The sequence below is a fragment of the Lissotriton vulgaris genome, chromosome 3_1 (genome assembly GCF_964263255.1).
Source record: "Lissotriton vulgaris chromosome 3_1, aLisVul1.2, whole genome shotgun sequence".
NCBI classification, from domain to species: Eukaryota; Metazoa; Chordata; class Amphibia; order Caudata; family Salamandridae; genus Lissotriton; species Lissotriton vulgaris.
The window spans coordinates 1739886712-1739899621 of record NC_141689.1 but is presented as its reverse complement, the minus strand read 5'-3'; positions in this window follow the sequence as shown (position 1 = coordinate 1739899621).

The window sequence follows — 12910 nt, the reverse complement described above, 5'->3', positions numbered from 1 at the left end:
ACAAACTTTCTCTGAGAGCGCACATCCTTGGCCTGTCCGGCACCTGCTTCGGCATCCTCAGAATGCTCCGCAAGTTTCTTCCCTTACTGTCTGCGGAGCACAGACGGATTACGGTGCAGGCGCTCATCGGATCTAGGCTTGACTATGCTAATGCCCTTTTCTTAGGCCTTCCGGACTATCTGGTTCAGCGTCTGCAGGTGGCACAGAACTCGGCAGCCCGGGCAATCTTTGGCCTGCACAGACGAGCACGGGCTTCTGTGTTGCTGCAGACGCTCCATTGGCTTCCAATCCGGAAGCGGATTGTTTTCAAATCTATGACGCTGATGCACAAGGCTCTGTTTGGCTCAGGCGCTGGATATCTGAAGAAAAGATTAGCTTTCTATCGCCCGGCTCGCTCACTGCGTTCAGAATCCCTTTTCACTGCTGTGGTTCCACGCGTGAGGAAGGCCCGCATTGGGGGGCGCTCTTTCAGCCATAAGGCCTCTCAGCTGTGGAACTCGCTTCCATTGGCACTTCGTAGCACTCCCAACCTGCTTCAATTTAGGAAGAATTTGAAGACGTGGCTTTTTAATCACTCTGTTTAGGTGGGTTTCTTTCTCCTTTCTTTTGGGTCCTGTTTTACTTGTTATGTTGATTATACACTATAAGTTGCCTGTGGAAAGCGCCGGGACACTCTTTTAGAGTAGCCGAGCGCTATAAAAATGCACTTTAACATAACATAACATAACAGTGTGCTAAATTTTAACAGTTCCCTATGGGTGGGACAATGTTGGTTCGCGCAGGAGGCAGGGAGGCGGCAGGAACAGCGGGTGCATTCAGGCCCCCCCACATTCCACAACATAGCACACTGGGTGCCCTGGGTGGGGCTAGGGCACCCAGCATGACAGAACCTGGCCCTGGGAAAGGGGGTGCCCGGAGCCGAACTCAGTCTGAGGTGGGGCTGCGTGGCCTCCTCACCCTTGAATGTGGCCAGGCCCCGGGGAATGGGGTTCCCAGGCCGAAATAGGCCCAGGGAGTGGGCCTGTGTGGTCCCCTCCCAGCTTTAAATATGCCTTTGGCTCTGAGAAGGTGGTGGTTCCTGGGAATGGGGGTTCACGCCCCCCCTGCTTATTTTGTAAATTTAGCCCTGGGAGGTGGTAGTCCCTTGGTCAAGGTAAAGGACCAGGAGGGTGGTCAAGCACACTGGGTGCCCCGGGTGGGGCTAAGACTACCAGGTAGATGTGGCTGCGACCTGGGGGATGGGGTTCCAGGGGCTGAAATTCACCGAAATTTGCCCGGGGAGGAGGAGCAGCATGGCCCCCCTCTCAATATTCATTTTGAGGGCAGCCATGTACACCCCCACATGCACCCCCTGCTTATTGTGTAAATTAAGCCCTTTGGGGGTGGTGGTCTCCGGGGCATTGTAAAGCCCTAGGATGAGGTCTGCACAGCCCCCCTCCATTGATAAACTAATGCCCCGGGTACGTGGTGGTCTCTGAGGCTTCATGGTGCCCTAGGAGGGGGGACCTGTGTGCCCCTTCTTTTTTTGGCAAGCACCCATTCACAGACCTACCCATACACTCACACACCCACTCATGCACCCACTCATGCACCCACTCACAGACCCATTTGCAAACTCAAGCACCCATTCATAGACCCACTCTAGAGACTCACACATCCACTGACAGACCCACTCAGGCACTCATGCACCCACTCACAGTTCCATTGGAACACTCTTGCACCTAGTCACACACCCACTGGGAGACTCACACACTCACAGACCCACTGAGAGACTCACACAAACAACCCACAGACCCACCATAGACTCACACACCCACTCACAGACCCACTCAGTCATTCATCCACTCACAGATACACTCACACACTCATTCACAGACCCAGTCAGAGACTCACGCATGCTCTCACAGACCCACTGAGATACTCATGCACCCACTCACAGACCAACTCACACATGTTCTCACAGACCCAATGGGAGACTCATGCTCCCACTCACAGAGCCACTCAGACACTGATGTTCCCATGCACAGACCCACTAAGAGACTCATTCACTGACTCACAGACCCACTCAGAGACTCACACACCCACTGACGATCTCACTCAGACAATCACTCACAGACCCACTCAGAGACTCACACAACCACTCACAAACCCACGCAAGCATCCACTATCACACCCAATCAGATACTTATACATCCACTCTCAGACAATCTCAAACACTCATGCACCCACTCAGAGACTCACGCACCGCCTTAGAGACCCACTCAGACACTCATGCCCCACTCACAGACCATTCAGCAACTCATGCACGCAGTCACAGCTCAAAGGACCATGTACACACCCATATAGTAACTCACATATATGTAGTAATAGACCCATACAGCCACCGAAACACACACAAAACCACTCACTCACACACCCACTCAGAGACCAATACAGCCACTCACACACCCACTCACCTACCTATACAGCCACTCACACAACCACTCTTAATGGTTACAGGTTAGAGTTAGCAAATACAGTTTTTTTTAGACGTTGAAATTCACTGAAAAAAACAAAGGTTATAGGGTCGTTCTGGTTAGGCTCAGATTTCACTCGTACAAAACCATAGAAATTCAACAGTTATAGTTATCTGAGCCAACTACAATTTACACCCACGCAATGCACTGATTATGACCTCACATATTACATCACTCATGACATAGCCAGTGACATCACTCAAGACATCTCAAATATATATATTACCCCTTTGCTACTTCTTCTATGTCTGGCCTATCCCAATTTTTGCGTCTCAAATTCTCGTCACCCTACCATTACTCACCCTCCTGTTGTGTACTCCCTGGAGGTAACCTCAATTGGAGGCCCCAGCAATTGTAAAATCGTCCGATTTTCTGAAGAGGGTTGTCAGAGATTAAAGGAGCATTTTCTAAACTATTCTCGGGGTCTCTGGACTTTTCACTGAACAAGAAAGTTGTTTTATTTGAATTTCTGTGCTCTGCTTCAATGAAATCTGCAAGACAGATATCCGATCACCCTTGAACATAATCGCAGCTTTCAAGTACCTTATTATTAATATTATTATTATTATATTTCTTATATAGCGCCAGAATCGACCCCTGAAGGGGTATCTTCGCACTTGCCTTGGGAACCCGTCCTGGTTTTTTCCTGTGAGATAGCCCCTACAGGGCATCCCCAAGGTGAAAGCCAGGCATCCCGCCGCAGGGGGGCCGTTGTGGAGATTAAGCAAGCTTAATTCCCAGAGTTGCAGAGTGTGAACCCATGATTAGGTCAGGCACCGAAGCGAGAATTATCGAGTCCGTGGACATTTGAGCTCACACCCTGCCGCGTCGGGAATCGAACCCTGGTCCCGGGTCTGATCTCTGCTTCAGGGTCTGCCTGCTCTAACCAGTGAGCCACACTTCTCCTTAAATGTGCTGCCTTTGGAAAAAGCTTAAATACAGACCAGAGCTGTGGCGGCTCCTCTATGGGGGCGTTTGGGCGCCGCCCCCCTGCTTTCTCGCTATGCGAGAAGGCAGAAAAAAATGGTAGTTATTACTTTAATAACTACCATTTGTTTCTGCCTTCTCGCACCGGCGAGAAAGCAGAAGTTCCTGGTTGTGGGTGGGCGGAGTTTCTCGAGGGCAGGGAGGAGCGGCTTGGGGGAGTGGCTTCCCCACTGTTGTTCATACTGACTGCTTGGGCAGCCTGAGGCCGCCCAAACAGACAGTATTAACAACAGTGGACAAGCCGCTCCCCCAAGCCGCTCCCCCCTGCCCTCGAGAAACCCCGCCCACTCTCCCTGTTCTCTCTGTATGCTGCAGCATACAGAGACAAATGACGCAGGTGGGGCAGCCGGCTGCACCAATCACAGCGCTGGCTGCGGTGGAGGGGAGGGAGGCTGCTTGCCGCTTTCCTGATGACGAGCGCTGCAGGAATTGAAAAACGGAGGGCGGGAGTCGGGAGTCTTGGTACGGTAAGTTTACTACTTTATTTTATATCTTTTCTTTTTCATTTAGACCCCTCCCGCCTCCCCCCTCATCCCCTCTGGTGCGAGATGACCCCATTTTCAAACCCCCCCCGCAACTGTGAACATGTATGAATGTAGCATCACGCACAAGGCTGTCTCTTGGAGCCACTCGCACTCTACGCACACCCCCGCTGCTTCCTAGCGCTTCTCAGATAGAGGTCCCGATCCTTTGTGCAAGGCTATCCTCAAAGAAACTTTACAAAATTAGCAAGGCGCTTTCTCCGAACATTTAACCCAGCGTTTCATTTCATTCAGGTTGTTTTAAAGCAGAGCGGGCGACTGATAAAACTGAAAATAGATCTTTTACAAAAAAGTCGGCAAAGTGTGTAGCTGTGAGTGTGATAAAAGGCGTTCTTTAAGTGTCTCTGAATCCGAAAAATGTAGATGGGAGAGAGATGCAAAATTAAACAGAACGAGAGTTCACTGCCTCTTTCAGCTCGCGCTGTTTGAGGGACCCATTATCAGTGGAAATGAGATCAAAGGAGACGCTCATTTTACAGTGCCTTTTCTGTTTACTTTCCAACATGGAAACCAGGTACTCGCCAGACAGTAAAAAAAAAAAAAGTCAAGAAATGTCCGACGTGTTGAGAGAAAATTAAAACTCCCAGCACATCGCAGACATGAGTTGCGTTATTTCCAAATATGGATTGTTGCTTTGGGGTTTGTCTTTGATGAGACTATGGCACGAATTTTAAACACCATGTTGAACTGCAGCGCGCCAAAATATTTTAAGGAAATAAAGTGACCTGCGTGGCTGTCCAATTCGGAGGGGTGGGGGTCATTCGAGCCCTTCTCTTCTGAATATTCTAAAATGTATTGTGTGAAAGGGGTGCTCTCAGTCATAACGTAATTATGGGATGATCAGAGTAGGTGGCCTGTGCGAAATGTTCGGCTCAGAGTTACCTCTGGGCCGGTCCCACGTTCTGTTTTTTATCATGTCCAGCGAGGGAGGCGCAGTCAATAACTCTCACAGATGTACTATTCGAATATGCAAACAGCATTACGGAATCCAGGTAGACCATCCTGCTGCAGAAGTGACAGCTGCGAAGGCTGGAAAGTGCAATTAAGCAGGCCATTGCCCAAGACTTTGAAGCCCAAACGCGGTAGGCACCTCACTTCAAAGACACAGGCATTTGCTGCATAAAATGATAGGAAGCAAGACTCAACTTGCTGGCCGTGGAAAGCTCTTGGCCCTGGGTAACCCTAGAATACAATATAAATCCATCCATTAGCACATTCTAAAAGCTCCATGTGTTCGGGTCTCAGTAATTGTTTTGCATTAGCACTTATTTCATTGTGTTGGCTTGCTCTTGAATTGATTTATGGTTAATTGCGGACAGTTTACTATCCATCAATACTTCTGCAGTGCACACAAAGCGCATCTACGTCTCCCACTGTAGCCAATTGCCTTGTGTAATATCTCTACATTAAAATTGAAAGATCCTGTTGTTTCTCCTTCCAAGGCTCGCACTATAAATAACACAGAGTTTACTAGTTAGTTGCGAGACAATACCAGTACCCTAACATCAGCAACATCAGGTCGTTTGATGTCAGCGTCCTTCTTTCCATATCTCCCAATAGCTTAATATTACATGCTGATGGTAAAACACTTTTTAGGTAAATCCGGCCTCAGGGAGGCCACTTTAAAGTGTTGGCCCGTGTGTGTGTTTGCAGTGAGCGCTGATGACATTTGTGGGACACTTATCTTAACTTGCATTTCCAAGAGAAGCCTCTGTGTTGCTAAATAAAGGGTGAGGTGCATGAAAGTATTATTTTAAACCCTCCTGTTTTAAAATATTGCAGTCAGGCTAAGAGGAATGAAGTGAGATATGGGACAGGGTTAAATGTGTTACTTTTATAAATATACTTGCTTTCTGAAATTTGCTGTAACTTGCACCATTTAGCCCTTTTTTTCTTCTTCCTTGCCGCAAGAGTCCCTCCAGTTCCTCTTTAGTCAATCAGGATGGCCTGCAGCACAACACACAATCACAACGTTTACGCCCTACCACTTTCAAAAATCACCAGCCGACACTGGACCGGAGCTCCTTAGTGAAGCTTGGGTTACCGTTGCATCTGCTGTATAATTGCACACTTCATTCGTGCATCGTTTTAGTCACTTGCATCGGAAGCAATACAGAGAAAGAGGGCATTCCTCAGCTCCAGGGGAAGCTTATTGAATAGTGCAGAAATATTTGCAAGATAGGTAATATGGGTGCAGCTAAATTAACCTGACTATTTATAAAAACCAAGACCTATTGTTTTTCCTGCTCTGGCAACATGGCAACTGAGACAGTTTCATCTTATTAGAAGGAGCCATGGCATGAAAACAACAAAATCCTCTCCAATGCAGAATATGAATAAAATGCTCTTTTGTATCATATTTGCTAATTGCTACCCGTGCAAATGGGAAGAAATCAAGCAAACAAGTATTACTTTGCTAAATATGGCTTATAAAGACAGATATTTGACCAGGGCAACCTGAGTGTGCTCTATTCTGCGGTGTCCACTTCATAAAGCATGGAAAAATAAATGTTCCCCACTTTTAAATGTGAAGACGAAACTATGGGGCATATTACCAAGGGCTTGTATCGCTGCTTTCTCTGCGAATTGTGCAGAGAAAGCGGCGATACAGCTAGAGCCCTATTACCAGGAGCACTTTAAAGCCTGGTCCGAGCCCACTTTGCATGTCAGCGAGAAACATCGCTAATGACATGCAAAGTGGGCGTTCCCACGTCCAACCACATGTAAAATGTGGTTGGAGGTGGGAACACCTTATTACCAAGGCAGGCGTTGGGAGACAAATACCTGCGATAAACTCATTTATCGCAGGTCTCCCAATGCCTGCTCCGACCAGGCATTAGGCATTGTTAACATGGGGGTGTGGATCATAAAGCTGAATCCACCCCCCCATATTAACAAGGCCCACATTAGCGCATGAAAACGTTTGCGCTAATGTACCACATCGCCGACTATCGCCGGATTTCTGATCGCCTGCCTGATGCGCATTGATAATTGCGCGCTAATTAGGCGATGAAATCCGGCGATAGCCGGCAATACGGAGATGTGCGTTGTGCGTTTTGCAACGCACATCTCGGTAATATGCCCCTGAGTATGACTCAGAATCAGTTGTTTCTCTTCATAAAAACAAATGCAGCCACATAGTGCATAATCACTTTGTTTTTTTTCTAAAGGGCATACATTGATCAGGTTTTTTTAAAATCAAAAATGGCATCAAACATGTGCATTTTTAGGAAAAGAAAGTATGCCTTTATTTGCAATGCAAGAAGAACTGGCACCGGTGGTTGTAAATTATTATGGTAGAAGGAGTAGACCTTCTACCCATTTCCTTCTGTGGGAGAGTTGTTTTCTGACCTCTCTTGCTTAAAAAGATCTGCCATTTCCTTTTAAGTGATTCATTCATCTCATCCATTTGCAACATGTATGGCACCTATCTGGTTGCTCTGTAAGTGTAATATAGAGTAGGGGTATCGAACATGTGTGTTGCGCTTTACTATGTTCAGGAGGATGGAATTCTGTATGCCGGTGGTGATGAGATGCAGGTTAAAGATGAGCCAGTCAGGCAAGGATGTGCTTTTGTGGATAACCACAAGATATTCCTAGGCCCTTTGAAATAAGCCAGACTCAGGTGAATGAATGGTGAGGGATTGTCACCCCTTTTTAAGTGCAGGGACTACCCCTTTCCTGCTTAATTCTTCCCTAAAGTTGGGCTGCAGACAATTTTGTGCAGTAATGAGGCTGGAAAAGTCCTTCTCCTTCTGAGTAATTTTTCCATCCCTTAACAGGAAACTCCCAGCTCCACCCATTTCCTGCTAAATTAGCTGATCACACGAGATGTGGTTTAGCAGCCAATGTGAATGAGACCCACACTCCTCTGAAATGGGGGCAACCTAAAGCAGATAGGGTCCTGGGATACGCATCTGTGTCTGCCAAGCTAGGATACATCCTCAGTAGAACACCTAGGCAAATGTGACTCAACGTGGAAATCGAGGGCTTGTGACCGGAATGAACGGGTCCAAAGGTCACAAACAGACTATCACACCGAGAAAGGGAAGACGTGCGCTCAAGGTAAACCACAACAGCACGCCGGACATCCAGCAAGGATAGGGAAAACTCTGTGTCGGGAGGAAAAGAAGGCAAGGACACCTCCCGAGAACGGTTCACCAGAGGGGGAACCTTGGGAAGGAAACGAGGGTCATGACGGAGAACCAGCCGATCAGGCAAAACCCGCAAGATATTCAAACCACACAACAACGGACCTCAGAACTACGCGAACCTGCCCACAGCATAGAATACAAGCGAAGCAGGGCCAGTGGCTGACCGTAAGAAGAAGAAAAACGGCGGCCGCATCGCATTGCCAGCCCAGTATGAGTGTTATACATGCGATGCATGCGCTCTAAACATAGCGCCTAGAAGAAAGCGCCGGTCCAACAGAGCCCGCAACCGGGCGAGGACCACAACAAACGACCGGGAACAAGGCACGGGTGAAAAATCTCACCAGATCCCCGGCTGCCCCCCCCCCCCCCCCATATACCCATGGAACGCTCAAGCAGAACCTAACCGGCCCCAAGAACCGGGGGAAGGAAGAGGGGGGTGTAATACAAAGTACAGGTCCCAGGGTCCGCTAAAGCAGGACCTCCAACCAAAAACCAAGAACCTGCTAGAGCAGACCCATCTTACCTGTACAGCGCCTCTGGAGAGAATCGCCCAGAACGAAAAAAACAGGCTGTTGGTTGGGCCGGCCCGCCTCTTATAGAGGTCAGAGGTGAACTGGTCGGCCATATTGGGAGGGGATGGGAGGCATTTCTTACTTTGGAGGGTTCTGGTGTGAAGCTGAAGCTCACTATGTAAGTCATGTGGCAAGGAAGACTATACTATACTAATGAAGATTACCGGTAAGTAACCAGGTCATAAATCACATCAGATGAATTGCAGTTGGAGAAAGATTTGAGATCAAAAACATGTTGTTTGTGAGTGAATTGTTTTGTCTGGATGGTCATTTTACAGGCCTTTTACAGGCCTTGCATCTGCCACATTTAAAATGACCCAGAGTTGTAGGGAGGCCCCACATTGACTGAATAGATGGATCAATTGGCAGACCAGAAGTGACCGCACCACAAGATCCTTAGCACTTTTTGCTTTTTTTAAAGGAGTGCATTGGTGGATCTTGCAGTTCCAGATCATCTGAAATGAGGTGCCAGTATGGTCACTACCTCTCCTCTCACTCCCAACTCTAACTTGTTGCACAACACTTTCTCCCCCTTCCTTCCCTTTTGTGGGGCACATCTGTTTTGCATAACTTCCAGATGTTTTTCTGGTTTGACAACATCTATGGATGTTCAATATGAATAAATAATATTAAGCATGATTTTGGAGTACAAGTAATGTAATGCTTGCTAATATTTAGTTTTGTATGTTCTTTGAAGTTATCCTACTGGGACCTCTTTCTCTTTACTGTACTGTCTTTTAGCCAGGTCCCAGTGGCTTATTTGGGTTATACCCTTTTTCTGTAACTGGTGTCCATTACAGCCAGCTCTCTGCAGCCTGCAAGGAATGCTGATTGGAAGACCCTTGAAGGATGGAGAATCCTTTCTGACGTAAGTATGAAATACTGGAGGTCCAGGAGAGCTCTGCTTAGAAGGGGACTCCATAGGCCGCCATCTTGGATATGACAGTCTGTAGCAGGCACTAATCATCCCGCAATATGTGGAACCCAGGGGAAAACTCGCCTAACTGGCATTGTGGTAAGCCCCTCTATGGCCTTGATGCCCAGTGTGCTAGCTGGTTGCCCTTCTTTTGGACGTCAGAATCCTGCTTGGCCGGGAGGTCTACCGCGGTGCTATTCACCTTAAAGAATACCTGGTGACAACTTTAGACATTCAATGCACACCTGCCAGTGCACCCCCTTGTTGTACCCCGAGGGACTGCTCTCACTCTGAAGATCGCTACTGCTCTGTGAGTGACCGCTTCGACCCAGTTTTGGTGTGGGATTCCTGGACCAGTGTGATCCTGGAAAATGTCCACAGTGATGTGCAGAGAGCCCTATCCAAGGAGGTGGTCCCCACTGGCATCGGATCCCCCAGTTCCGAATGGTCGCTCTTGCTCCCCGCTTCTCCTCTATTCACTAGCTTCCCCAAAAGTGCAGGCACAGCTGATTGCGCAGGTGTGCAAAGTGGGCAGAACCCCACAAATGTACACAAGTTTGTGGATGGGGCACAGTGACTGCTTAGGGTGCAGCTTAATTTACAGTAATGTCTGAAATTCGATTCGTGGACGCTCTTCAGGGCAAGATACCTTCCCCAGAGACCCTGTTATAGGCTGCCTAAGACTTTATTGTTCAATTACCCTGGCCATAAGCAGTTAGCAAGTCCCTTGTGTAGAATGCACTGCTTTTCCATACGTTTAACAGTTTTGCTGTAGAGATTAAAGTACTTCGGCTCATTTAAATCAAACCGCTTGCTGGGCCTTGATTTATTGACAGCTGAAGCAACCTTATTTATTTCTGAGATTGTACACGACGCCACCTTCCTTAGTAAGCCTAAAGATTACTTTAATTTTTGTTTTTATCCTGTCACATTGCTGTGCATTCAAAGTCAGAGTTCAAATGTCAGTCTAGTCTTCTGACAAATTACTGCTTATTCTTTTGACACGAAGACTGATGTTTACTGCTCTTTCTGCTTATTGCAAAGTGTGATGATATTTTAAGGTGAACTCTGTGAAAATCATGCTGATGTTAAAGAAAAAGCTTTAGGATGTTTTCTTCTAACACAAATGAACTGTAGAGATATTTAAAAAATGAATAAACAGGAATGCACAAATTAAGTTTTTTTTTGTAATTTGAAAGTGTGATTGAGAGAAAGATTTTGATAGGATCAAAACACAGCCGGACACTTTACTTTGTGATGCGCAATACCAATTTTTACACATTATCTTTTGTGAGCGATATAGTTTCATCAATAAAATCGTATGTCTGTGCAAATTTTCCAGTAATTTCAATGGAAAATGTGCTGCCTATCAATTATAATTAGGGCTTATGGTATTTTTTGTGTGACTTTTCTGTCTGTATTTATCCATGTTTATTTTTTGCTAATTTTTTCTGTATTTATCCATATTTATTTGGTGTTTTGTGAAAGAATGGAGCTGAAACTAATATATTTCCACATCTATTAAACCGATAAATGTTCACTCATGCTTAAATGCCTGAGAGATTTCAATTGCATGAACATCCACAGACAATAAATCAATGCACTTATATGAAAACATGTGCATATCAGTATCAACCTTGTGCATATATACTGCTGTTAAAGCAACTTTACTGACATTCTTTTCTTTTGTTAACACCCTTGCCTGTCAATCTGCACAGCTATATGCTTGGCAGTCATGACTGATTTCCGTTTTTATCCACATTTAAAAATAAATACAGACAGGAAAATAAATGGGGTTCTGTCTGTATTTATCAGTAAAAATCAGTAAAAACGGAAAATAGGGAACCTTAATTATAATGGTTTCCACACCATGCAGAAGTAATACATTTTTGAGTGTGTTCCTAATGCAACAATAGCGACCTACTACACCCTAACCACCCTCCTGCTGAATGAATGTGGCTCATTTGCATCACTACTTCTTTTTGTGATGATAGGATTTTTCTTAATCTCCATGAGTTCAGTAATGCAACATTGATGGCAGCACCACCAGTCTAAAGATGTTTAATCACCCCTGGCTCCGAGGGGCACACAAGCTTTTACAGCACAGGGAGCTTGCTCTGAGCTCAATCCAATTCCATCAGCTGTAGAAGTCAGACTTGGAATCTATTGATGCACCTGCAGGGACGCTGCATAGGCCTTATTATGCACGCACTGAATGGCTGAGCAGTGTGCATGCTCGCTTTTGTAAATGCAGTGTACTCTATTTGGCCTGGGCTGCCTGATGCCAGCAGAGGTCAAATAAGATGTTATGGTGATGCTGCTGGGTGGGCTTTGAAGACAAGACAGTCACAGTAATCGCTGCATTCAGCTTGATGGGTGTAGGGCTGATGATGGCAGTTAGTAAAAGAGCATAAACTTACATAAGATAGAGAGCTGGAAGTGGAAAAATGAATGATTTGAGCATTGTTTGTTTCATTTATGCTAACAAAAAGCAATGGTAAATTTAAACTGCTTCTTGGGGTCGCTAATGCACAATTCTTCTCTATTAAAACACGAAGTATGAATAGTTATCCTTCTGAGACCCTTACAAACCAGCCAGAATCTTAGAAAACAAGATGTTGCTCCCAGAGTGAGATCCTGAGGAAGGGGGAATTCAAGTAACCGTTAAATATAGTACTGTAGCAGAGGGATGCATGTCACTACAACGCATACTATTACAACACATTTTTTACAGCGCAAGTACCATTACAACAAATGTTTTCATCACGCATACCATTACAACGCGAAATAGTAATAGTAATGGAAAAGTACCATTAAATCGAAAACAAAAACAACGCATACCATTACAACGCATATTTAAAATAAAAATATATATTTTTTTGTAAAATTACTCCTGGCACGGGATGCAAGGAAAATAGGGGTTTTGGGTGGGGAAGTGTATTAAAAAATAGTAGATAACTGAACGCATATTCAGAAAATTAGCATGGTTTTTTAAAATAAATACTCGAGTATTAAAAAAAGGTACTCAAGTAATTAAATAAGTACTCGAGTATTAAACGTGTTTTAAATAATATAAACATTTGTTGAAATCATTTTCAGTAATAAACAAAGAAAACAGCAAAAACAAAACATAGCCGCCATTTTAGAGATAATGCCAAAAATGAGTCCTACAACTCTTTTCATGAACGAAACACAGAAGCACTGTAAACAAAATGGAGGTCAA